A 27,870-nucleotide genomic window follows, 5' to 3' on the forward strand; every position below is an offset into this window, starting at 1 on the left:
GGCAATGAATGAGGGCCATTCATCAATAACCATGTCTCAAGAAGGAACAATTATTCCAGAGAAGCCAAAAGGGTAGCTTGCTAGGAAGTTCCAAGTATCACAAAATTGTACAGCACAGGAACACTGCTGACCCTTTTGTCTATCTACACTAATCCCATTGACCTTCATTAGAACCATATCCTTCTATTCCAGCATCTGCAGTCTCTTCTGTCTCCTTTTGTTTTACAAACATATATTCGCTAAAAGCACTACAAAAGGACATCCAGTGTCAAAACTACTAGAACTAATACAGAAAGAAGAAAAAACTACGCGAACAGAATCTAACTACAGCAAAATAACGCTAACCAACAACCACAAAATGCACTGCAATACTTCAGGTGAGAATCGCATTCACACCGTCCACGACACACGCGATCCCCTGAGGGGCCTGCTGATCGTGGAACTCAACCAGGGTGCCCACAGGTACCGCGTGCTCCCTCTCCAAGGATGTAAGCCCGGAAGAGGGGCAGGCAGGTGGACCGGCCAGAACCCTCAGCCGCCCGCCGCCTGGACCTGTGGATGGCCAGATTGGCCAAGACCAAGAGAAGACCCATCAGGACATCTCCCGAACGACCCGCCCACCCACCGCACTGGGTGACCGCTCTTCTGCCTCCTTCTATGTTTTGCCTGCATGTGTCTGTCTAAGTGGCTCTTAACCATAGTAAATGTATCTGACTCCAGCACCTCCTCTGGCTGCCCATTCCATTTATCAACTACTCTCTGTGTTAAAAAACATCTGTAAGGTCCCCTTTAAATCTCCTACCTCTCACCTGAAAACTATGCCCTTGATACCCCTACCACGGGAAAAAGATCTTGACTAACTACCTTATCCATGCCTCTAATAATTTTCTGTACACAAAGGACCAGACGCTGATCTGGATCCAGAAAGAGCCAGAATTGCTCAGGAAGAAGGTGAAAAGATTGTGCTCTTGACCCGAAGTAACTCCTTCCTGCTGCCTCCATGGGGCTGTGAGGGAAAAGGCAAGTGCTGCCATCCTGTGAGATGACACTTCAGGCAGACAAGTCAAGGTCAGCTGACTCGGGACTCTGTGCCCATGTGGGCCAATGCAGACTAACAGGTCATGAAAGCTTGATGGGGCAGCAGCCTGATTGACAACACTCACCTGAGACTTCTCTGTTAATCCTCACCTGGCACTTCCCTGCAATACTAAGGAATTGTTGCCTTGTCAGAGGAATCACAGAGTCATAGAGTCATACACCACAGGCTCATCTGGTCCATGCCGACCAAGATTCCCATCTGAGCTAGTCCCATTTGCCCCTGTTTGGCCCATATCCCTCTAAACCTTTCTTGTCCATGTACCTGTCCAAGTACCTTTTAAATATTGTTAATGTACCTGCCTCAACCACTTCCTCTGGCAGCTCATTCCATATACTCTGAGTGAAATAGTTGCCCCTCAGGTTCCTATTAAATCTCTCCTCTCTCACTCTAGGTCTATAGCTTTTGATTCCCCAACCTCGGGAAAAAGACTGTGTCCATTCACCCTATTTGTGCCCCTCATTATTTTGCACACCTCTATAAGATCACTGCTCATCCTCCTAAGCTCCAATGAATAAACTCCCAACCTGCTCAACCTCTCTCCATAACTGAGTCCCTTGAGTCCCGGCAACATCCTCAGAAATCTCCTCTGCACTCTATCCAGCTTAATGGCATCCTTCCTATAGCAGGGTGACCAACACTGAACACAATATTTCAAATGCAGCCTCATCAACGTTTTGTACAACTGCAACATAACATCCCAACTTCTATACTCAATGCCTTGACTGATGAAGGCCAGCGTGCCAAAAGCCTTCTGCTCCGTCTCTCCTTGCGACGCCACTTTCAGGGTCATCTTTCATTTGAGCTGTAAAATTGTGGCGTTTCTGCCTGTTGTTTATCTTGTAATATCCTCTATGAGACTTTATATGGTCATCTCCCTCTAGTGGCTGGATGGTGACACAAAAAGAAAATGGCTCCTACACACCCAGAGAAGTGTGTATTGAACAGCTAACATGTAGTTATGTTTACCCTCAAAGCTGGCCTAGTCAGAATGGTGCTGTTAGAATCAAATCAATTTCTCGGTTGTTGAGTTTATAGTCAAATGCAGAACGGTATGCAAGACGAGTTTTTCACTGTACCTCGGTACAAGTGACATTAATAAACCAATACCAATAATACTTTATGTGGTAACTTAAACCCTTATGTGAATATTAAACAGAGAACCTTTTCCTACATTTTATGTTTTTATTTCGCTTTGCTGTTCCCCCTTCATGTTACCAGGGTTACACTAATAGTGATTTAATAATTCCAGGTAAATTTATGAGCTTCACAGTGATGGTAGATATAGAACCTACAGATGTTTTTGGCAGGGAATAAGAATTCCTCTGAAAATCAAAAATGACGTGATGGAAATCTGAAAACAAAACAGTTAGTGCTGGAAACACTCAGCAAGCCAGGCTGCATCTGTGGAGAGAGAAAAACAGAGAAAATGTGTCAAGTTCAACCTCTCTGAATGCTGCCTGACCTTCTGAGTATTTCCGGCTCTTTATATTTTTACGTTAAAGTTGACAAAGGAGACATAGGATATAGAGCAGCTTCAGATGTGGCGGAGAAATGGCAGATGGGGTTTAATCCAAGCAAGTGTGAGGTGTTGCACTTTGGGACGTCAAACGTAAGGGGAAGGTATACAGTATGGACTCTTATCTACACTTCTCATTGCCTCGGTAAAGCAACCAACATAATCAAAGACCCCTCCCACCCCAGACATTCTCTCTTCTCCCCCCCCTCCCATTGGGCAGAAGATACAAAAGCCTGAAAATACATACCATCAGGCTCAAGAACAGCTTCTATCCCGCTACTTTAAGACTATTAAACAGAACTCTTGAATGATAAAGTGGACTCTTGACGTCACAATCTACCTCGTTTTTCCCTTGTACTACCCCGATGCACTGTTGTAATGAAATTATCTGTATGAATGGCATGCAACACAAAGAGTTTCAATGTACCTCCGTATATGTGACAACAATAAACCAATTTATCATTTTAAATGGCAGCACCCTTAGGATCATTGATGCACCGAGAGATCTTGGGGTCCAAGTCCATAGCTCCCTGAAAATGGCAACACAAGTGGTAAAGAAGGCATATAGCATGCTTGCTTTCATCGGTTGGGGCATTGAGTATAAGAGGTAGGAAGTCATATTGCAGCTCTATAAAACTTTGGTTAGGTTAGGCCACGTTTGGAGTATTGTGTGCAGTTGTGGTCACCATGACAGGAAGGACGTGGAGGCTATGGAAGGCACCGAAGAGTATCACCAGGATGCTGCCTGGATTAGAGAGTATTAGTTATAAGGAGAGATTGGACAAACTTGAGTGTTTTCTCTGGAGTGTCGGAGGGTGAGGAGAGACCTGAAAGAGGTTTGTAAAATCATGCAAGCCATAGATAGGGTAGATAATCAGAGTCTTCTTTCCAGGATGGAAATGTCAAATACTAGAGGGCATAGCAGGCATAGCAGGCACGGTAGTGTAGTGGTTAGCGTAACACTATTACAGCGCCAGCGACCTGGGTTCAATTCCGGCCGCTGTCTGTAAGGAGTTTGTATGTTCTCCCCGTGTCTGCATGGGTTTCCTCCAGGAGCTCCAGTTTCCTCCCACATTCCAAAGACGTACGGGTTAGGAAGTTGTGGGCATACTATGTTGGCGCCAGAAGCGTGGCGACACTTACGGGCTGCCCCCAGAGCATGCTACGCAAAAGATGCATTTCATTGTGTGTTTTGATGTACATGCGACTAATAAAGAAATCTTATCTTTAAGGAGAGAGGAGGAAAATTTAAAGGAGATGTGCAGGGTAAGTTTTTTATACAGAGAGTGGTAGGTGCCCGGAACATGCTGCCAGGGGTGGTGGTGGAAGCAGACACAATAATGGCGTTTAAGAGGCAATGAGACAGGAACACAAATGTGCAGGGAATGGAAGGATATGGATCATGTGCAGGCGGATAGATTTAGTTTAATTTGGCATCATGGTTGGCTTAGTCATTGTAGGATGAAGGGCCTGTTCCTGTGCTGTACTGTTCTATGTTCTATTTTATATAAGACTTCCTCTGGTCACTGCACTGCTCAAAGTGCAGAACTTGGTATCTCCAATTAAATTGTGAAGGTGTTCAGAAGCAATTGTGTATGTGAAATTCCTGGTAATATTGAGGTAATCTTCATATTTAGAGGGCAGGCACAGTAGTGTAGTGGTTAGCATAATGCTATTACAGCACCGGCGACCCAGGTTCAATTCCGGCTGCTGTCTGTAAGGAGTTTGTACGTTCTCCCCGTGTCTGCGTGGGTTTTCTCCGGGTGCTCCGGTTTCCTCCCACATTCCAAATATGTACGGGTTAGGAAGTTGTGGGCATGCTATGTTGGCGTCAGAAGCATGGCAACACTTGAGGGCTGTCCCCAGAACACTCTACGCAAAAAAATGCATTTCACTGTGTGTTTCAATGTCCTGTACATGTGACTAGTAAATATATCTTATCTTATGAAATGCCCATAGCTAAGTTTTCTGGTTTAGTCTTCTTGAATGCTGAGTGCCATACAATAGCCTTCAAAATATTGCCATTGGGACAAACAGGCTGGATTCATGTCCAAGTAGTTTCTGTGCATCAATTGTGTAATCAAATTAGCAAGCACAGAAATCATTAAGCTATTGTGCCTGACAGTCCTGAACACAACTGTTTCCACAGAGCAATAAATGTAACAAGTAAAGGTAAAAGGTTCGCTTGTCTAGGACTATAAATGGTGCAATTTCTTCTTCTATTTAAAGATGATATTGGGGGCATTTTGCAAGTGATTTTTCAGCAGGAGATAATGTTCATCAGTTACATCCCTACCCCTCTTACTCTCTCTACTAATTTCTGTTCGGTGCACTTCCCACTGGTTCAAAGCTTTCAGTTCAGTAAAACCTCAATAATGGAGAGTACCAGTTCTGAAACTAAAGGAAAGAGCAAAGACATCAGCAAGATAAATTCAACCATCATAGTTCTGATTGAATGCACTTCTGCATTAATCGCTGCCATAAGTGGAGCAATCCTCCCAGTGGGACTGAAAATTTAAACCATCTCTGCTTCAACAATTGTATGGATTTAATGATGGTACTAAATCAATAATCTTTCAGTTCAAAGACTTTTCACATCACTAATTTTAACCTCGCCTTTTCCACTAGGCAGCAATGATTTGCATTCTTTTGTAATCTTAATTGTCTTTCATGGACAACAACAGTCTCTCTCCACTGCACTGGAGAGCCAACCAAGATTCTGGACAGAAATCATTGGAGTGGGACTCAAACCCACAACCCTCACACTCAAAGGTAAGCTATGGTTAACTCTATTTTTGTATGAAAGTTAACTTATGGAATTGATTGCAGCCCACAGATAGTTACATTTACTAACTATTTTGGCAAACTTTAGAGAATATGCACTTCAGTCAGCCTGATATTCAAACCTCAAGACAAGGCAGAGAGAAAGTACACCAGCACCTCTACTTCCTCAGGAGGCTAAAGAACTCTGGCATGTCCCCTTTGACACTCACCAACTTTTATCGATGTACCATGGAAAGAATTCTATCTGGATGCATCTGCTCTGCACGGGACTGCAAGAAACTGCAGAGAGTTGTGGACACAGCCCAGCACATCACCAAAACCAGCCTCCCCTCCATGGACTCTGTCTATAGCTCTCACTGCCTCAGTGAAGCAGCCAGCATAATCAAAGACCCCACCCAGCCCAGACATTCTCTCTTCTCCCCTCTCAAATCAAGCATAAGATACGGAGCCTGAGGGCACATACCACCAGGCTCAAGGACAGCTTCTATTCTGTGGTTATAAGACTATTGAATGGTTCCCTTACATCATAAGATGGACTCTTGACCTCACAATCTACCTTGTTATGACCTTGCACCTTATTGTCCACCTGCACTGCACTTCCTCTGTAGCTGTGGCACTTTACTCTATATTCTGTTATTGTTTAACCCTGTACTCCCTCAATGCACTGTGTAATGAATTGACCTGTACGATCAGTATGCAAGACAAGTTTTTCACTGTACCTCGGTACAAGTGATAATAATAAACCAATACCAATACCAATACCAAGCCTTATTGAATGTGGTATAATAGATGCCACCTAACATGTGGTCAATGATTCGCAGTTCTATATATTAATGTGGAGAACTAGGTGAAAGAAATAGGTGATATAATACCATAAGAACATAAGGAAAGGAAACCACAGCAGACACTGCAGCTCCTTGAGCCTACCCTGCCATTCAGTATGATCAAGGCTAATCTGATTTTCAAAGTCCAGTTTATTGTCATATGTACATGTATGCACGGGTGCAATGACAAACTTACCTGCAGCACCATTACAGGCACATAGCATTAGAGGCACAACATTCACATAAAAAAAGTAAATTAAACATAAATTATACAAAATTATACAAGATAGAACACAATTGGAGCAAAAAAAAGTCAAAGCTTCAATGTTAAGAATTCTAATGTTAAGAAGATTTTCTCACTTGTTGAAGAGTCCGAAACTAATCTCTGTCACTGTTATTCATGTTCCCCTATTTATGATAAGATCCATGATGAAACTGTTGAAAAAATGGACCACTTCCCCAAACTCAGGTGCCACTTCTCAGTGAAGGCAGATATTGATGTTGAAATTCTCCATCATCTTTTCTCACAGTCTTAGGCCATCTGCAGAAAGAGTGTTGGAAGAGCAAGACCTCAGGCCCGCACAAGACTCATGATCTACCTGGCAGCTGTGATCCCTATTCTTCTGCAGGCTTCTGAGACATGCATGTCTGACAACAGGCACCTCAAAGCACTGGAAACATGCCAGCAACACTGTCTCCACAAAATCCTCCAAATCCACTGGCAGGATAAGCAAACCAGCATCAGCATCCTCTCCTGGGTCAACATCAAGGCTCTAATGGGTGGGCCACATCAGTTGCATGCCTGACTCCAGGTGCAAAAGAACACACACTCCACTACAAGCTCCATCAGTGCAAGAGGTCTCCAGAAGGAGAGATGATATTCAGGGATATTCTCAAAGCCTCCTTGAAACAACGTAACATCCTCAGATCTCAACCTGAAACATCGATTGTCCTTTTCCCTCTGTAAGTGCTGCCTGACCCGTGGAGTTCCACCAGCATTTTGTGTGTAACTAACATCATCATCCCCAGATTGAGATCAGTCAAGTTGGAGAAGGAGCATCCAGGAAGGCACTGGAGAATTTGAGGCAAAGTCATTAACATTTAAATACATCTGAATATCAGGGACATCCAAAACAGACAGTTCCATCAGATAAGGGGTATTTAGCTCTGTAAAACATTTTGGTCTTCATCATTAAACTACAGCGCAATCTGTATGGAATTTATATCTTCTCCTCTTGACCAGGTGCTTTCCCCAGGAGTTCCAAATTCCTCCCACAGTGTGCTGATAGGTTACTGTAAATTATCGATGCACCATAGAAAGCATCCTATCGGGATGCATCACTGCTTGGTATGGCAACTGCTCTGCCCAAGACTGCAAGAAACCGCAGAGAGTTGTGGACATAGTTCAGCACATCGCAGAAACCAGCCTCCCCTCCATGGACTCTGTCTACACTTTTCACTGCCTCAGTAAAGCAGCAAGCGTAACCAAAGATCCCACCCATCCTGGACATTCTCTCTTCTTCCCTCTCCCGTCAGACAGAAGATACAAAAACCTGAAGGCATGTACCACCGGGCTCAAGGATAGCTTCTATCCTGCTGTTATAAGACTATTGAAAGGTTCCCTAGTGTGATAAAATGGACTCTTGACCTCACAATTTACCTCATCATGTCCTTGCACCTTATTGTCTACCTGCACTGCACTTTCTCTGTAACTGTAACACTTTATTCTCCATTCTGTTATTGCTTTTCTCTTGTACTATCTCAATGCACTGTTGTAATGAATTGATGTCTGTGAACAGTTTGCAAGATAAGTTATTCACTGTACCTCGGTACATGTGACAATAGCAAACCAATTTACCAAATTTACCCCTTGGTGTAGGTAAGTGGCAAAAAAGAATCAAAGGGGAGTTGATGGGCATGTGAGGGAGAATAATTTTCAGGGTTCCAGGAAGTAAGGAGAGGTGGAATGCGACTGATGGGATTACACTGTTGGAAGCCAACACAGACCCAATGGATCAAATGGCTTCCTTCTGTGTAACTAAGCAACAAAGGTGTATTAGCTTCATTGGGTTGGAGGAGCCATTGGAAAAGTGTCAATGTTGTGGCCTGGAGAATACATTGAAACATATGTAGAAAATAGAAACAGGAATAGGCCATTCAAGCTCGTTCTGCCATTCAATATGATCACAGCTCACCACCTATCTCAAATTTTCTGGCTGCCAATTCTACTGCGGCCACATTTTAAAGTTCAAACTAACACCATGACCATGTGGTTTTTAAATCATTGCCTTTTCAGCAGCTCTTAACTGTAATACCACAGAACCATAGGGAACAAATGGAGGTCAAATTCCCTTTGCAAAAATATTTGGAATACTTTGCTTCAATAATTGTACTTCCGTTGGATGTAGTTTTTTTCCACAGCGTATAGAACATATAACATAGAACAGTACAGCACAGGAACAGGCCCTTCGGCCCATGATGTTGTGCCAAACTAATTAAACTAGCAATTAATTGCCTAACTAAACTAATCCTTTCTGCCTGCACAGTGTCCAAATCCCTCCATTCTTTGCACATTCTCTTAAACACCTCTGTGGTATAAGCCTCCACCACCATCCCCGGCAGCACATTCCAGGCACCCACCACTCTGTGTAAAAAATTTGCCCCGCACATCTCCTTTGAACTTTCACCTTAAACATATGTCCTCTAGTATTAGACATTTCAACTGTTATATGACAAGATTTTTCATTTTCCTCAGCTTTAGGAATATTGTATTCAAGCCAATCCATCAACTGAGCTCATCAGCATCCAATAAAAGTTTTAAGCCTTCCCAGCTCAGCAAAGATTAAGCTGAATTCAAACTGCAGTGTAGCAGGAATAAATCAGTGGTCAAAATAATCACATTCTTATCTTTCTTCTTGTTTCATATAAGTTTATATTCATGTACCCAGATGTAAAATTATTGTAATGAGAAACTAGGATTTTTATTGGCCGTGTTCAAGAAGGGAAAATACTTTTCCAGCTCCTGAAAAATCATCATTTGATGCTTTAATGGGGTAGTTAGAGGGTGGTAACACTTGTCTGTTATTTATTGCTAATAGCAGGGCTGTAGGACATACTCAACAGGTCAGATTGTACTAATGAAGAGAGACGACAGATATTCGCTTTGTCCGATAATTATACGATGAGATGGACTCTGACCTCACGATCCACCTTGTTGTGACCATGCAGCTTATTGCACTGCACCTTCTCTGTAGCTGTGACACTTTACTCTGTACTGTTATTGTTTTTACCTGTATTACCTCAATGCACTCTGTACTAACTCAATGTAACTGCACTGTGTAATGAATTGACCTGTGTGAACGATATGCAAGACATGTTTTATCCTGTACCTCGGTACAAGTGACAATAATAAACCAATACCAATGCCAATTCCTTCTGCAATTTAACACTACCTTTACTACCTCTTTCTCCCAGTTTTGATGAAGGGTTATTGACCAGAAACATTAACTGATACTGCCTGCCCTGCTGAATGTTTCCACTATTTTCTATTTTAACTCCAGAGAGCCTGGACTCAGAATAAAAGGACACCCACTGAAGACTGAAATGAGGAAGAATTTCTTCTCTCAGTAGGTTGTGAGTCTTTAGAGTTCCTTGCATTCCACTTACTATGGAGGCTGACCCCTTGAGCTGAAATCGATCAGTAAGGGAATCAAAGGTTATGGGGGGAGGGCAGGAAGGTGGACCCAATGAAAGTTGCATCATCGATAATCTGTTGGAGCAGGCTTGACGGGCCAAATGGCCTACTCCAACTCCTAGTTATATGGTCTTATGGCCGGCTCATTCATGCTCAAATTTGAATGTGTTGACAGACATGGAAAGATCAGTGTTCTCATTAGCTCAGTAATTGTCCCCATCCTTGACAAACATCTTCCTCGTTATCTACCCCTGTGAGATTTGTATGGTTCTGCAGCGATTCCATCGCAACAACCTCTTGTCAGTCTTTAATCAATATGTGTTGTTGCCTGCAGCTGCTATTGGAGTTTTAGTTTCATTTTATTAATGCAATCCTGCATGCCTTTTGAAAATGAAAGCTGTCTAAATAATAACAAGGTAATGATTAAATCAAAGGTGTTCAACTAACACTGAGAAAGTGGCCAATGTGTGTAGGCATTATAATTAAATTTGACTTATTCCCAATTGACCAAAGTCCTTTGTGCCAAATCTGAGATTGCGATCTGAATGTACTAACTGCAGCTTGTTTCTCAGTACTTAACTGCGGATGATGGCATTCTTGTTGTACAGCCACTACCTATTCAAGTGATGAAGAGAACCCTGTTACTTACCCCGTTCACTCCTGAGTAACTAAGGTCAAAATAATTTGAGAGAAACAAAGGACTGCAGATACTGGAATCTAGATGAAAAACACAATGATGCTGGAGGAACTCAGCAGGCCAGGCAGCATCCGTGGAGAAAAGCAGGCGCTCAACGTTTCGGGTCAGGACCCTTCTTCAGGACTGAAGATAGGTAAAGGGGAAGCCCAATACATAAGAGGGGAAAGCAGAGCGGTGCTAGGTGGACAAAAGAGGGGAGGCGGGGTGGGCACAGGGTGGTGATAGGTAGATGCAGGTAAGAGATGGTAATAGGCAGGTGCGGGGAAGGAAGGCAGAGCAGATCCACCAGAGGATGGGTCAAAGGTAAGAAGAGAGAAAAAAAAGAGGGCTAGACAAAAGAGAGACAGACTTGGAAAGGGAAGAAAAGAAGAGGCATGGTTGGGGGGTTGGGTGGGGAAGGGGTGCAGGGATTATTTAAAGTGGGGGAATCCAATGTTCATGGCGTTGGGCTGCAAGGTTCCAAGATGGACAATGAGGTGTTGTTCCTCCAGTTTGCGCTTGGACTTCTGTTGGCAGTGGAAGAGGCCGAGGACTGTCATATCAGTGATAGTGTGGGAGGGGGAGTTGAAGTGACTGGCAACGGGGAGATGCATTTCGTGGTTACGGACAGAGCGCCACAGGTGTTCTGCAAAATAATTTGCCTATTTCAGCAAGCCGAATAAACTCACTGGATTGAGGTCTCAGCAGGAGGCCAGGCACCTGGAGTCAGAGGGCAGTGAACATAAAACATAGAACAGTACAGCACAGGAACAGGCCCTTTGGCCCACGATGTCTGTGCTGAACTAATTAAGCTAATGATGCTGACTTAAACGAACCCCTTCTGCCTGCACATGGTCCATATCCCTCCATGCTCTGCACATTCATGTGTCTATCTAAGAGCCTCTTGAACGTCTCTATCATATCTGCCTCCACTATCACCCCTGGCAGCGCATTCCAGGCACCCACCACTCTCCGCGTAAAACACTTGTCCCGCACATCCCCCCTCACCTTAAATGCATGCCCTCTAGTAATTTCAATCATTTCAATCCTGGGAAAAAGATACCAGCTGTCTACTCTATCTATGCCTTTCATAATTTTATAGACTTCTATCAGGTCGCCCCTCAGCCTCCCTCACTCCAGAGAAAACAACCCAAGTTTGTCCAACCTCTCCTTACACCACATGCCCTCCAATTCAGGCAGCATTCTGGTAACCCTCTCCAAAGCCTCCAGATCCTTCCGATAATGGAGGCGACCAGAATTGAACGTAGTACTCCAAATGCAAACTAACCAGAGTTTTATAAAGCTGCAGCATGACTTCCTGACTCTTGAACTCAATGCCTTGACTAATAAAGGAAATCATGCCATACACCTTCTTTACCACCCAATGAGTCACCAAGGGTGGAGCAGCAGATTATTTTAGTGGGCCCCTAGAGCACTTTCCTACCTGTGACCCACTAAAATACTTCAACATTGACTCAGCTGGAGTCTGCAGTCCCATAGCCTCCTGGCAATTCCGATCTCCATTAACAATTGCTGATTTCAAACATACAATAGAAATCATAGAATGGTTACAGCACAGAAGGAGGCCACTCAGCCCATTGTGTCTGTCCTGGCCCCCTACCAGACCAATTCACTAGTTCCACCATTCACCCTTTCTCCATGGTCTTGCAAATTTTCCTCCACTGTACATTTATACCAATTCCATCTTGAAGGCCACAATGGAGCCTGCATGCAGCATAAACATAGATTTTCTTCATATCAGTCTGAATTCTCTTGTCTCCGGAAACCCTCCACCAGTAGGTCCAACTTCCCACTATCCACTCTCTGCAGACACCCCATCAATTTATGTTCTACCATCTCACTGCCTTGGTGAAGCAGCCAGCATAATCAAAGACCCCACCCACCACAGACATTCTCTTCTCCTCCCCTCTCCCATCAGGCGGAAGATACAGGAGCCTGAGGGCATGTACCACCAGGCTCAAGGACAGCTTCTATCCCACTGTGATAAAAATATTGAATGGTTCCCTTATATGATGAGATGGACTCTTGACCTCACAATCTACTTTGTTATGATCTTGCACCTTATTGTCTACCTGCAATGCATTTCCCTGTAGCTGTGACACTTTACTCTGTATTCTGTTATTGCTTTTACCCTGTACTACCTCAATGCACTGTGTAATGAATTGATCTGTATAAATGGTATGCAAGACAAGTTTTTCACTGTACCTTGGTACGTGACAATAATAAACGAATACCAATACCATCAGGTCACGGCACAGCAGGCACAGTAGTGTAGGGGCAGGCACAGTTGTGTAGCGGTTAGCATAACGCTCTATTACTGCGCCAGAAACCTGGATTCATTTCCGGCCACTGTCTGTAAGGAGTTTGTACGTTCCCCCGTGTCTATGTGGGTTTCCTCCAAGTGCTACCATTTCCTCCCACATTCCAAAGACGTACGGGTTAGGAAGTCGTGGGCATGCTATGTTGACACTTGTGGGCTGTCCCCAGAACACTCAACGCAAAAGATGCATTTCACTGTGTGTTTCGATGTACATGTGATTAATGAAGAAATCTTATCTTATCTCCCCTCAGGCTTCTCTCATCAAATGAAACAGTGGCAGCCTCTATCCTTGTAACTGTAGTCCCTCATGCCAGTAACCTATCTTGTAAATATTTTCTGAGCCCACGCTATTCCCTTCCCATCCTTCCTGTCATGTGGCAACAAGTGGCCCATCTCCTAGAACAACCAGGTGCTGCTTCCACTGGTGACAGGCACTAGTAAGTGGAACTGGCTGCGTCGCCAGTATTAACCAGTAAGGCCAAACACCTAGTATTAGGGCTGTCACTACGAGCAAGATTAATCCTAGTGTTTCTCCTGAATGAATAAAACAAAAGCAAGGGAGGACACCAGGGCCCGCAGTTTGCTCCATTTACTTCACAAGACCAATTCTCAGCTTCATTTGGTTATTCTATGACTTAATTCTAATTCATTGTTGCCAAGGAGCTTTTAATTTTGTGCGGCACTGCATCGGGTTTGGGAAGTCCACCCCTCCACCCCCTGCTTTCCCCTAATTCTCTGAGAAGGTAGTCGGTACCCATGAGTGAGCTGGAATCGAGGGGCCTAATGAAGGGTCCCAACCCCAAACATCGACTGTCTGTTTCCCTCCGCAGATGCTGCCTGACCCACCCAAGTTCCTCCCAGCATCTTGTTTGTTGTCTCCTTGTTTGCATGTTTGAAGCTGGTTCCCTTATTCTGACCCACATGTTTGTGGGACCAGCACTTCATTGCTCTGCTAATATTGTGGCTAAGATATTGAAGCATTGCTCTGTTGATATGAGTTCAGCTCTTGCCATGGTAGCTGGAGCAGGTAGATAAATAAATCTGGAACCTTATTTTTTTTTATTTTTTAACAGGTCCCAACAGACTTTGAATGTCTGTAAAGGCAATGACATTTCACAAATATTAAAAGGACAGGTCTGACAGCTGAGAGTTTTCTTTTTAAGGACGTTATTTATTTTATTAAAGGAAATACTTTAAATTTCCTTCTGACATAGAGGGAGACATTTGGAACATGAAGTCTACACTCGCTCCAATTCTCCAACTAATTTTCCCTGTTCTTCCCACATTCCCATCAATTCCACCACCCAACTACACCAGGGGCAGTTAACAGTGGCCAAGTAACCTGCCAACCCACAGGTAACTGGGATGAGGAGGCAAACTGGCGCACCCAGGGGAAACTTACGTGGTCACAGGGAACACATGCAAACTCCACACAGACAGCAGTCAAGGTCAGGATCGAACTTGGGTCACTGGGGCTGCGCGGTGGCAACTCTATGAGATGCACCACTGTGCCGCCCCCTCTTGTACCTCATGGAGCCTCACCAGCTGTCAATGCTATTCTGTCAGAGCAGCAGGTACGTGCTGGGAGAGGTCCTACTCTGCCCTTGGCCTTGCCTGTGAGCTGGGATCAGAACTGGAAGGATCCTGCTCAGATATCAGGACAGCAGGAGATCTGGCGCGTTTCTTTTCTATGATCCAATATAACCCGAGGGGACAGAAGACACACTGCTAGAGGCACTCAGCAGGTCGAGCAGCATCTGTGGGGGAGAGGAATTTTCACCATTTTGGATTGAGGCCCTGCATCAGAACTGAGAGTGGAAAGGGGAGATAGGCGATATAGAGAGGGGGAAGGGTAAGACAGGGGCCAGTAGATGATTGGTGGACCAAGGAGGGGTGAGGGATGACAGGAAGTTGGAGCCAGGTGGGGGACAGAAAGGGGGTAGAGAACTCCTACGCACCTCCACTTCAAATTACCCCTAATCTTGTAACATACTTGCATGGCATGGCAGGCACGGTAGTGTAGTGGTTAGCGTAACGCTATTACAGCGCCAGCGACCCGGGTTCAATTCTGGCCATTGTCTGTAAGGAGTTTGTATGTTCTCCCCGTGTCTGCGTGGGTTTCTTCCAGGTGCTCCGGTTTCCTCCCACATTCCAAAGACATATGGGTTAGGAAGTTGTGGGCATGCTATGTTGGCGCTGGAAGCGTGGTGACACTTGCAGTCTGCCCTAGAACATTCTACGCAAAAAAAGTGTCGCCACACTTCTGGCGCCAACATAGCAAGCCCACGGCTTCCTAACCCGTACATCTTTGGAATGTGGGAGGAAACCGGAGCACCCGGAGGAAGTCCATGCAGACATGGGGAGAACGTAAAACCTCCTTACAGACAAGAGTTTAAAGGTATCTTATCTTATCTTAAAGTTGAAGGGGGGAGGGGGGATGTGGTTAGATTCACACTGCTGCTTTAAAAGCTTTACCCCACAACAAACAGGAAAATAAAATCACACCTTCTCCTGTCCTGTATGATTCCCCCCCCAGCACCATCCCCTCTATCTTGTAGCTTGTAAAGGATGAAGGTCCTGCAGTCAAAAGCAACACGCTGCTGACTTTCCCCAGGGTACCACTTAAGCATTTCAAGAAAGCATTGCAATTACCATAACAAACAGCAAGCCCACACCAGACAAAGGTGCACTGCTGCACAGGGAACAGATTTGTTGGTGTGCAGAATTTATTTTGATCATCATCTCCTGTTTTGTCCTTGCATTGAAAAAAAATGACACAAATTGCTCTTGCTAAGCATCACAAACATTTGGAACTATTATTGCCAAATTGATGAGGTGAGGAATTAGTCTGTTACCTGAGTTGCAGGGGAGAATTCACTTTTTAATTACTCTTAGCTGATGATAAACCAGAGACAGAATGATTATGGTAATTGCTATTTACTACGGTCTTGACGGGCAGGCGAGAGTTTTTTTTATTTCTATTCATCTAATTAAAATTGACACACAACGATCTTCATTCTGCTTCAATAGTCTTGAGGTAAATGTGATTCAAGCCTCCAAGTTGTCAAGTACATGAACGGGCAAATAACTGGCATTTCATGTGCCGTCAGTTCTTACGTACACAAAAAAAATCAATCTTTCCGAGGATTAGCACTCCTCACAATATACGTCGTTCATTGACCAAAGGCAGCACTTAAAGATAATTTCTAGCTGTTTTTTTTTGCTCAGAGAAATGAGTGATAGACATGCCATATCAACTCTCAACATAATTTTGAGCCGATTCAAAGTACAATAGACCTGGAAAATGTAATGAGATGCTGATATTCAAAAGAATGGTGTAGGAGATCACAGGAGGCTGCGTAACATTAGGCTTCATCCCTTCAGAAGACCTCTGGAAACGTAAGAGTCTATACTCAGTGTGACTTTTTGTGCATAATCATAATTAACTTCGAACAGAAGTTGATACAAGCTGCATGATGAATAACAGATTTTCAGAAGCATTGTTGGAAACAATCTCCATGGGTTCTCCAAAGGTTCAAGTGAACAAAGTTACTGAAACATCAAGTGTGAAGATACTATCACCACAAATTTAGATCTCAGACTTTTAGTTTGCAGAAAATGTGTCAAATAGACATGATTTCAGGGGACTGTTACACTTCTTCATTTTTGGTATCAGTTGCAAAAACTGCTGAGATGAATTTTGCATGAGTCATCGATTCATACAGCGTGGAAACAGGCCCTTCAGCCCAACTGGCCCATGCCAACCGAGTTGTCTACTTGAGCTAGTCCCATTCGCCTGTGTTTGACCCATATCCCTCTAAACCTTTCCTATCCATGGACGTGTCTTAATGTCTCTTAAATGTTGCAGTTGTACCCACCTCTACCGCTTCCACTGGCTGCTCGTTCCATATACCCATCATCGTCTAATGTGAAAAACTTGCCCCTTAGTTGCCTTTTAAATCTTTCCCCTCTCACCTTGAATCTAACCCTAACCCTAACCCCTATCCTGCAAAATAGACCGTGACCATCCACCTTCTCTACGCCCCTCGTGATTTTATATACTTCTATAGGGTCACCCCTATAGGAAGGATGTCATTAATCTAGAAAGATGCAGAAGAAAATTCATGAGGATGTAATTCATGAGGACTGAAGGGCTTGAGCTCCTACACTCCAGGGAAAATAGCCCCAGTCTTTCCAGTCTCTCCTTATAACTCAAACCCTTCGTTCCTGGTTACATCCTCATGATTTTTTTTCTGCACCCTTTCTAGATTAATGACATCCTTCCTATAGCAGGGCAACCAGAACTGCACACAATACTTCAAGTGCGGTCTCACCAATGACTTGTACAGTTGCAACATGACATCCCAGCTCCTGTACTCGACGCCCTAACCAATGAAGACATGTGCCAAAGGCCTTCTTCACCACCCTATCTAACTGTTCTACCTTTGTCGCCACTTTCAGTGGACTCTGTACCTGTATCCATAGGTCTCCCTGTTCTACAACACTCTCCAGGGCCCTGGCATTTCTGTGTAAGTCCTGTCCTGGTTGAATTTACCAATGCCTGACCATAGTGCAGCAGGACTTGACAATACATATTGTTAGCAGCCTCCTGAACCTGTAACTTCCTCCTCCAAGGGCAGCAAGTGCATGGGAAAACCTTTACTCCAAGTTCCTTGTCAAGTCACATACCATCTTCTAATAAGACAGATCATTGTTCCATAATGGTCACTGTGTACCAAGGGCATCATGGATGCAGATTGCCACATGACAGGCGTTAGGGTCAATAATGGGTGATTCAAAACATAACATACTATTGCTAAACATGCAATATCATTTTCCCATTATTGAGCGATCCAATACTAGAGGGCATGCATTTAAGGTGAGATGGGGTAGGTTCAGAACTGACGGGAGGGGTAATTTTTTTACTCAGAGAGTAATGGGTGCCTGGAATGCATTGCCTGATAGGGTGGTAGTGGCAAATTCATTGGGGGCTTTTAAGAGGGGCTTGGATGGGCACATGAATGAGAGGAAAATGGAGGGAGATGGGCATTCTGTAGGTGGGAGGGATTAGCTATGTCGGCACAACATTATGGGCCAAAGGGCCTGTTCTGTGCTGTACTGTTCTATGTTCTATGTCACATGATCCTTTTATGACCGCTGCAACATGGACAGTTGAGAAGATTTAGTTTCATTACCTCCAGTCTACCCTGTCTGGCCTTCCACCTCACGCTTCCACATGATTGAGCTCACCTGCAGCTCAGCTGATTTCCTTGTGTTCTCGGTCCCATATTGACTCCCAGCTCAGCAACACTTCAACTTGAAACTTGTCATCCTTATTTTCCAGTCCCTCCATAATCCTGACGCTAGCTACCTTCATAACCTTCTTCAGGCATACAACCTTCGGAGATCTCTTTAACCTTGCAAACCTACCTCTAGAGTGACTAGTCTACCATTGGTGGGCTTGTCTTCATATATCTCTAAGGAGCCTAAACTTAATATCCCCAAGCTTCTTGGGTCCCAAGCCTAAGCAATTCTCACCCAAAACCATTCTCTCTCTCTCTCTCTCTCTCTCTCTCTCACACACACACACACACACACACACACACACACACACACACACACACACACACACACACACACACACACACACACACACACACAGACACACACACACACCTAATTTGTTCCATTAAGCCCAAAGGTTCAGGTGAACAAAGCAACTGAACCATGGTGTGAAGAAGGGTATTAACACCACAAATTTAGGTCTCAGATTTTTAGTTTGCAGGGGAATGTCATATTTCTTCATTTTTGGTATCAGTTGCAAAAATTACTGAGACTGCCAGGAACACAGAGGCACATGATGGAGTTCACTGCTTGACCATAGTGTAGCAGGACCTTTCTTTGAGCAAGCTTTTGTTTACATCCTAGCGTATCACCTTTTGCCTTGGTGTAAGCTTTTCTTTGGAAATGTTCCCGTGGGGGAACCTGTTACATTTTACCAAAACAAAATGGCAACCTGTCAGTTTTTTGCTTGATATTGCAACTACACTAATCCAAAAGTGATTGAGCATATTGTTGCCTACAGTGTGTATGTTCCTTGATCTGAGTTAAAATGATGCTGGCAGATGCTGGGGAATCTGCTGAGATCTTTTTCAGTAATGCTTCTGAAAATCTTTCTGTTTGTATCAACTCCTGTTAGCATTCAATGATTATAGAACACAGAACATAGAACATAGAACAATTACAGCACAATTCAGGCCCTTCGGCCCACAAAACTGTGCCGAACATGTCCCTACCCTAGAAATTACTAGGCTTACCCATAGCCCTCTATTTTACTCAGCTCCATACACCAACCTAACAGTCTCTTGAGAGACCCTATCATATCAGCCTCCACCACCATTTCCGGCAGCCCATTCCATGCACTCACCACTCTCTGAGTAAAAAACTTACCCCTGATATCTCCTCAATATCTACTCCCCAGCATCTTAAACCTATGTCCTCCTGTGGCCACCAATTCAGCCCTGGGGAAAAGCCTCTGACTATCTACCCTATCAATACCTCTCATCATCTTATACACCTCTATCAGGTCCCCCCTCATCCTCCGTCTCTCCAAGGTGAAAAGGCTGAGTTCCCTCAACCTGCTTTCATAAGGCATGCTCCGCATCCCAGGCAGCATCCTTGTAAATCTCCTCTGCACCCTCTCTATGGCTTCCACATCTTTCCTGTAGTGAGGCGACCAGAACTGAGCACAGTACTCCAAGTGGGGTCTGACCAGGGACCTGCACAAAAAAGCCACACTAAGTATCTTATATTTTCCTGCAGCACTTCTGAAGTTACATTGGGTTTTGGAGATGTGTCTATGAGACCTACACTCTGTCCGTAACCACGATCTGCATCTCCCTGTTGCCAGTCACTTCAGCTCCCCCTCCCACACTATCACTGATATGTCAGTCCTCGGCCTCCTCCACTGCCAGGAGAATTCCAAGCGCAAACTGGAGGAACAGAAGCTCATTTTTCCATCTTGGAACCTTGCAGCCTAATGGCATGAATATTAAATGCACCCACTTTAAGTAATACCCACACCCCTTCCCTACAGCCCACCCCCCCTCCCCCACCACGCTTCTTCTCTTCTTCCCTTTCCTAGCCCCTTTTTTTCTACCTTTTTTCTCCTTTCTCTCCTTACCTTTGACCCATCCCCCGGTGGATCTGCTCTCCCCTCCTCCCCCGCACCTGCCTGTCACTATCTCTTACCTGCATCTACCTATCACCACCTTGTGTCCATGCCGCCTCCCATCTTTTGTCCACCTATCACTGCCCTGCCTTTCCCTCCTATATATTGGGCTTCCCCTTTTCCTATCTTCAGTCCTGAAGAAGGGTCCTGACCCGAAACGTTGACCGCCTGCTTTTCTCCACGGATGCTGCCTGGCCTGCTGAGTTCCTCCAGCATCATTGTGTTTTCCATCTAAATTCCAGCATCTGCAGTCCTTTGTTTCTCCTGTGTCTATAATGTGTTGGGATGGATACTTCCTCAGATTTAGCACAATGGCTCCACATAGGTACATGATGACATTGCTGTGTTGTCCACAATGGTTCAATTTCCAGATGCTGCAGGTTTTTTTTGGAGTCCCAGATTCCTACAATCATTCATTACGGTGTCAGTTTGAAGGCAATGGGAAAATCATTCGTCTTGTGTTTACTGTTCTCATTACAGGAGGTTCCGTCTCACTGGAAACTGCCACTGGGCAGGCACGGTAGTGTAGCAGTTAGCATAATGCAATTATAACTCCAGCGACCCGGGTTCAATTCCGGCCACTGTCTGCAAAGAGTTTGTACGTTCTCCCCATGTCTGTGTGAGTTTCCTCCGGGTGCTCCGGTTTCCTCCCACATTCCAAAGACATACGGGTTAGAAAGTTGTGGGCATGCTATGTTGGCACAGGAAACGTGGCGACACTTGCGGGGCTGCCCCCCAGAACACTCTATGCAAAAGATGCATTTCACTGTGTGTTTCGATGTACATGTGACTAATAAAGATCTTCTCTTTGATCTGGCCTATGACTTCAAAGTTCCACTCGCCTGTATTAGGGACAAAGCTTTCCCTTTGAATTTTCCTTTGTTCCAACGGGAATTCATTCTGGGTTCAGTCTAGGACAGCCAGAATCTTTTTCCCAGGGTAGAAATGTCGAATACTAGAAGGCGTAGCACTCGGGTGAGAAGGGGGTAAGTTTAAAGGGGATTTGAAGGGCAAGTTTTTTTACATAGAGAGTGGTCCATGCCTGGAACGCACTGCCAGGGATGGTAATGGAAGCAGATACAATAATGGCGTTTAAGATGCTGTTAGGTAGGCACATGAATATGCAGGGAGTGGAAGGATGTGGATCATTTGCAGGCAAAAGAGATTCATTTAATTTGGCATCGTGTTCAGCGCAGACATTGTGGGCTGAAGGGCCTGTTCCTGTGCTGTACTGTTCTATGTTCTATATTCATTGTCAGTCATATCTTAATAAAGGCAGTTAAAATCATTGTTCATATTTCATTGTTTTATTTCCGTACAATATAGAAGGAGGCCATTTGGTCCCCATCGAATCTCCCCACAGTTGTCGGATAGTTCCCATCAATCCTCCACTCCCACTTATTCCTGAAACCCATCCCTCTCAAATGCCCATTAACTCCCTTTTGATTTGCTCTAACTTAGGGCAACTTACTGTGGCCGATTAACCGACCAGCACGTATTGGGAATGTGGGAGGAAAGCGGAGCACCCGGAGGAAACCCACGCGGCCACAGGGAGAACGTGCAAACTCCAAACAGACAGCACTGAAGGTCAGGATTCAACCCAGGTGTCTGGGGCCGTGAACAGATCTACCAGCTGCACTACTTTATCATTCCTTGTAAATTTAAAATTCAGTCTGATGCCTGAATATTTAATTACATTGCTCTTACTTAGTGAGGTCAGTGAGAGCTTTGCTCCAGAAATTCTCACAATAATCAAGAGTGACTTTAACATGTCATCAATGTTTCCATTGCTGTCAATCAAATCTGAGGCAAATTGCATTTGACTGAGCAGTTTTTTTGATTCGGTTCCAAACTTCTAGTCTGGACATGACTGAAGGAACAAGATGGATTCCCAGTGATGGGGGGCACAGTGGTACAGCTGGTAGAGCTTCTACCCCACAGTCCAATGACCGGAATCCGCTCCAGACCAGTCCTGTCTATGTGAAATTGGCACATTCTCCCTGTGACCACATGATTGGTACCCAGTTTCTTCTCATAGTGCAGATTGGTAGATTCATTGGCCACTGTAAATTGATACACTAGTCTATAGGTGAACACAGAGCAGTACCGCTCAGGAACAGGCCCTTCAACCCACGATGTTGTGCCAAACTAATTAAACTAGTAACTAAATGCCTAACTAAACTAATCCTTCTGCCTCACCAATGTCCATATCCCTCCATTCCCTGCACATTCATGTGCCTCTCTAAGATACTCTTAAACTCCTCTATAATATTTGCCTCTACTACCAGCCCTGCCAGTGCATTCCAGGCACCAACCACTCTCTGTGTAAAAATGTTGCCCCGCACATCTCCTTTGAACGTCCCCTCTCACCTTAAATGCGTGCCCTCTAGTATTAGGCATTTCTACCCTGGGAAAAAGATACCGGCTGTCTACTGCCTTTCATAATCCAGGGAGCATCCTGGTAAACCTCTTCTGCACCCTTTCCAAAGCCTCCACATCTTTACTATACTGGGATGAGTGGTAAAATCTGGAGGGAGTTGATGGGAGTATGGGTGAATAAAATGGAATCAGTGTAAATGGTTGCTTGATGGTCATCACAGACTCAGTGGAACAAAGAGCCTGTTTCTATGCTCTTTGACTTTATAGCCATAGACTCGCCCATCAGAAATGGTCACTGGGAAATTATTATCCCCTCCTTCAGTGTGCAGTTCTGGTCACCCCATTGCAGGAAGGATGTGGAGGTTTTGCAGAAGAGGTTCAACAGGATGCTGCCTGGATTAGAGTATTAGTTGTAAGGAGAGGTTGGACAAACTTGAATTTTTTTCTCTGAAGAATTGGCGGCTGAGGGGAGACATGATACAAGTTTGTTAAATTATGACAACACCCTCCAGATTCTACTACTCATCCCATTATAGGAAGGATGTGGAGGCTTTGGAGAGGGTGAGGAAGAGGTTTACCAGGATGCTGCCTGGATTATGAAAGGCATAGATAGGGTAGTCAGAATCTTTTCCCCAGGGTATAAGTATCAAACATGAAAGGACATAGCTTTAAGGTGAGAGGGGGAAAGCTTAAAAGATATGTGTGGCATGAGTATTTTTACACAGAGAGTGGTAGGGGAAATGCGGTACCACGAGTGGTGGTGTTTCAGAGGCATTTAGAGAGGCACATGATCAGGGAGGGAAATGGGAGGGATATGGATCATGTGCAGTTAGACAGGATTAGTTTAATTTGACATCATGGTCAGCACAGACATCGTGGGCCATTCATTCATTTAATAAGTGAAAAATCGAGAATATACCAAAGAAGGTGAGGTAGATATGATATGCTCTTTTAAGGGTAAATGTGGATTAAACGTCAAGACATTCATAGAGTGAGAAGGGGACATGAGAAGGCCTTGGTGAGTAAAATTAAGGAAATCCCCAAGGAGTCCTCCACATACGTGAAGAACAGGAGGATGACTAGAGTGAAGGTAGGACCACTCAGGGATAAAGGGGAAACATGTGCCTGGAGGCAGAGGAGGTAGGGGAGGTCCTTAATGAATACTTTGCTTCAGTGTTCACGAGGGAGAGGGACTTTGATGAATGTGAGGTCAGCGTAGAACAGGCTAATGTGCTGGAGTATGTTGAGGTTAAGAAAGAGGCAGTGTTGGAGCTTCTAATAAACATTAGGATAGATAAGTCCCTGGGGCCGGACAGGATGTACCCCAGGTTACTACGAGAAGTGAGGGAAGGGATTGTTGGGGTGTTGATGATGATATCTGCATCCTCCCTGGCCACAGGAATGGTTCCAGAGGATTGGAGGATGTTCCCTTGTTGAAGAAAGGTAATAGGGATAATCCTGGGAATTGTAGACCAGTGAGTCTTACGCTAGTGGTGGGCAAACTATTGGAGAGGATTGTTAGGGACAGGATTTATGAGCATTTGGAGAAGCACTCTTATTAAGGATTGTCAGCATGGCTTTGTGAGGGGCAGGTCATGCCTCACGAGCTTAATTAATTTTTTCGAGGAGGTGACAAAAAAAAGATGAAGGTAGAGCTGTGGATGTGGGCTTTAATAAGGTGGTTGACAAGGTGGTTCCCCATGGTAGGCTCATCCAGAAAGTCAGGAGGCATGGGATCCAGGGAACCTTGGCTATGTGGATTCAGAACTGGCTCGCTCATAGAAGGCAGAGGGTGGTAGTAGATGGAGAGTATTCTGCCTGGAGGTCGGTGACCAGTGGTGTTCCCCAGGGGTCTGTTCTGGGACCCCTGCTCTTTGTGATTTTTATAAATGACTTGGATGAGGAGTGGGGGGATGGGTTGGTAAGTTTGAAGATGACATGAAGGTTGGAGGTGTTGTGGATAGTGTAGAAGGTTGTTGTAGGTTACAACAGGATATAGACAGGATGCAAAGTTGGGCGGAGAAGTGGCAGATGGAGTTCAGGAAGCATGAACTTGAAGACGAAGTACAAGGTTAATGGCAGGATTCTTAGCAGTGTGGAGGAATAGAGAGTCCAAGTCCACAGATCTCTCAAAGTTGCCACGTAAGTTATTAGGGTGCTTAAGAAGCCATATAGTGTGGTGACCTTCATTAGTTGGGGGACTGAATTCAAGAACCGCGAGGTAATGTTGCAGCTCTATAAAACTCTGGTTAGACCACACTTAGAGTATTCCTCATTATAGGAAGGATGTGGAAGCTTCAGAGATTTACCAGGATGCTGCCTGGATTAGAGAACATGTCTTATGAGGAAAGGTTGAGCGAGCTAGGGCTTTTCTCTTTGGAGCGACACAGGATGAGAGGTAACTTGATAGAGGTGTATAAGATCATGAGGAGCATAGATAGAGTGGACAGCCAGCACCTTTTCCCCAGGGCAGCAATGGCCAATACCAGAGGGCTTCAGTTTAAGGTCAGAGGAGGAAAGTTTAGGGGAGATGTCAGAGGTAGTTTTTTACACAGAGTGTGGTGGGTGCCTGGAATGCACTGCTGGGGATGGTGGCAGAGGCTGATACAGTAGGAACACTTAAAAGACTCTTAGATAGGCACATGGATGTAAGAAAAATGGACAGATATGGTCTGTGTAGGAGGGAAGGGTTAGATTGATCATGGAGGAGGTGTTCATATAGTTTGGCACAACATCATGGGCCAAAGGGCGCGTACTGTGCTGTACTGTTCTATGTTCTATGACATAGAACATATTAGAGAGCTATACACAAAGGACAAAGTAGTGGGATTAGTTCTGGTACCCGTCCAAGGTAAAAATATGCTGATGCAACATATCTGAAATGAAGACAGAAAACCAGGCAGCATCTGTGGAGAGATAAACAGAGTTAACACTGGAGGTTGAAGTGTTTTCATCCTATTTTATTTTATCTTCCTGTGATTCTGTCAAAAGACATATTGTGACGACACCGTGGCACAGCTAGTAGAGTGCTGCTTCGCAGCTCTGGCAATCCAGGAGCAATCCTGACCCTAGCCGCTGTCTGTGTACAATTTGCACATTCTCCATGTGACTGTGTAGGTTTCATAAGAATAGGAGCAGGAGTCGACCATCTGGCACATCGAGCCTGCTCCGCCATTCAATAAGATCATGGCTGATCTGGCCATGGACTCAGATCCACCTACCTGCCTTTTCCCCATCACCCTTAATTCCCCTACTATGCAAAAATCTGTCTAACTGTGTCTTAAATATATTCAATAAGGTAGCCTCCACTGCTTCCCTGGGCAGAGAATTCCTCAGATTCACTACTCCCTGGGAAAGGCAGTCCCTCCTCATCTCTGTCCTAAATCTACTCCCCCAAATCTTAAGGTTATGTCCCCTAGTTCTAGTCTCACTTACCAGTGGAAACAACTTTCCTGCCTCTATCTTATCTGTCCCTTTCATAATTTCATGTGTTTCTATAAGATCTCCTCTCATTCTTCTGAATTCCAGTGAGTATAGTCCCAGGCAACTCTATCTATCCTCATAGGCTAACCCCCTTATCTCTGGAATCAACCTGGTGAACCTCAGGTGATCCTCAGGTGAACCTCAGGTAGCCAAATATTTCCTCCAGGTGTCCCAGTTTCCTCCCACATCCCAAAGACTTGCGGGTTGGTAGGTTAATTGGTCATTGTAAATCATCCCTAGTGTGTAGGTGAGTGGTAAAATCTGAGAGGTATTGAGAGACAATGTGGGGAGAATGAAATAGGATCAGTGTAGAACTAGTGTAAATGGATGCTTGCTGGTTGGTGTGGACTCAGTGAAAGGTAGGACCTGTTTCTGTGTTGCATGACCACAAGAAAGTCTTTGACCCTACAATGGCTATATCAGGAACATGTTCATCCCCAACTGGTGGCATTTTGTAGACCCAGCTACGTTATATAGTAGTTGCATGCCAAAGTTCCATCAAAGTCAATAGAAACAATTTTCAGAAGTGGAATCTGATGCACAGCTACTATTGTTTGCTGCTACTGCAGAATGGAGAGGGAGGGAAAGTTTAAATGAGATTTATGCTTTAAGATGTTTACACAGGGAGTTGTAGGTGCCTGAAATGCGCTGCCAGGGTTGGTGGTGGAAGCAGATACAACAGTGACGTTTGAGAGGCTTTTAACTAGGCACATGAATCTACAAGGAATGGAGGTATATGGACCACATGCAGGGAGAAGGGTTTCTTCTACTTTTGCATCCTGTTTGACACAGACATCGTGACCCAAAGGGTCTGTGCCTGTGCAGTACTGTTCTATGTTCCATGTTCAATGTCAATTCACGTGTGGAGCAAGGGGTGCTGACGGAACAAGCAGGTGGGTAACTTGTGAGGTGGTGCAACCCTTCTGCCACTGATGCAGGATTTCTGTGTACTCCCAATCCATGGCCTCAAAATTCTCAATACCATCCCAAATATTCCTTCTCTACTTTGAATGGTTATGAGTCAGAGTTCCCCAGGGGTCAATGGAGGTACTACAAGGATCCTTTGAACACATTTTTTAATTATTTCCTCTGTCTGCATGGTAATCTCTTCCTGTGATGGAGCTAAGAATGGAGTGTCTGTTTTGGCATGGCAAAATGGTAATGGAGTGTTGAGTAAGCACAGGAGTCAACTACTATCATTTTGTCTACAACAGATTCAGAAGCTGAAAAATAAATAATCCCGCTGTGGATCTGCTCTCCCCTCCTCCCCCGCTCCTGCCTATCACTATCTCTTACCTGCATCTACCTGTCACCACCCTGTGCCCACCCCGCCTCCCCTCTTTTGTCCACCTATCACTGCTCTACTTTTCCCTGCTATATATTGGGCTTCCCCTTTTCCTATCTTAAGTCCTGAAGAAGGGTCCTGACCCGAAACGTTGACCACCTGCTTTTCTCCACGGATGCTGCCTGGCTTGCTGAGTTCCTCCAGCATCGTCGTGTTTTTCATCAATAAGTAAAATTGCAGATGCTGGAATCTGAAACAACAACAGAAAATGCTGGAAGAACTCAGCCAGTCAAGCAGCATCTGTGGAAAGAGAAACCAGTCAACGCTTGGGGACAGGACCCTCCCTCGCAACTGGGAGCAGAGCAGAGAGTTACAGTTTTCAAAGCAGAACTTGAGGGATGGGTGGGTGCAAAACAAATAACTACATGGAGATAGATGAAGGTGATAAAGGGGAATAACCGTGATAATGAGAGAGCAGTTTACCTGACGTTGGAAAATTCAATGTTCATTCCAGAAAGTTGCAAAGTGCCCAGATGATCCAGAAATTGCCTTGTTTGC

This window comes from Pristis pectinata, chromosome 5, assembly GCF_009764475.1.
Source record: "Pristis pectinata isolate sPriPec2 chromosome 5, sPriPec2.1.pri, whole genome shotgun sequence".
Classification (NCBI taxonomy): domain Eukaryota; kingdom Metazoa; phylum Chordata; class Chondrichthyes; order Rhinopristiformes; family Pristidae; genus Pristis; species Pristis pectinata.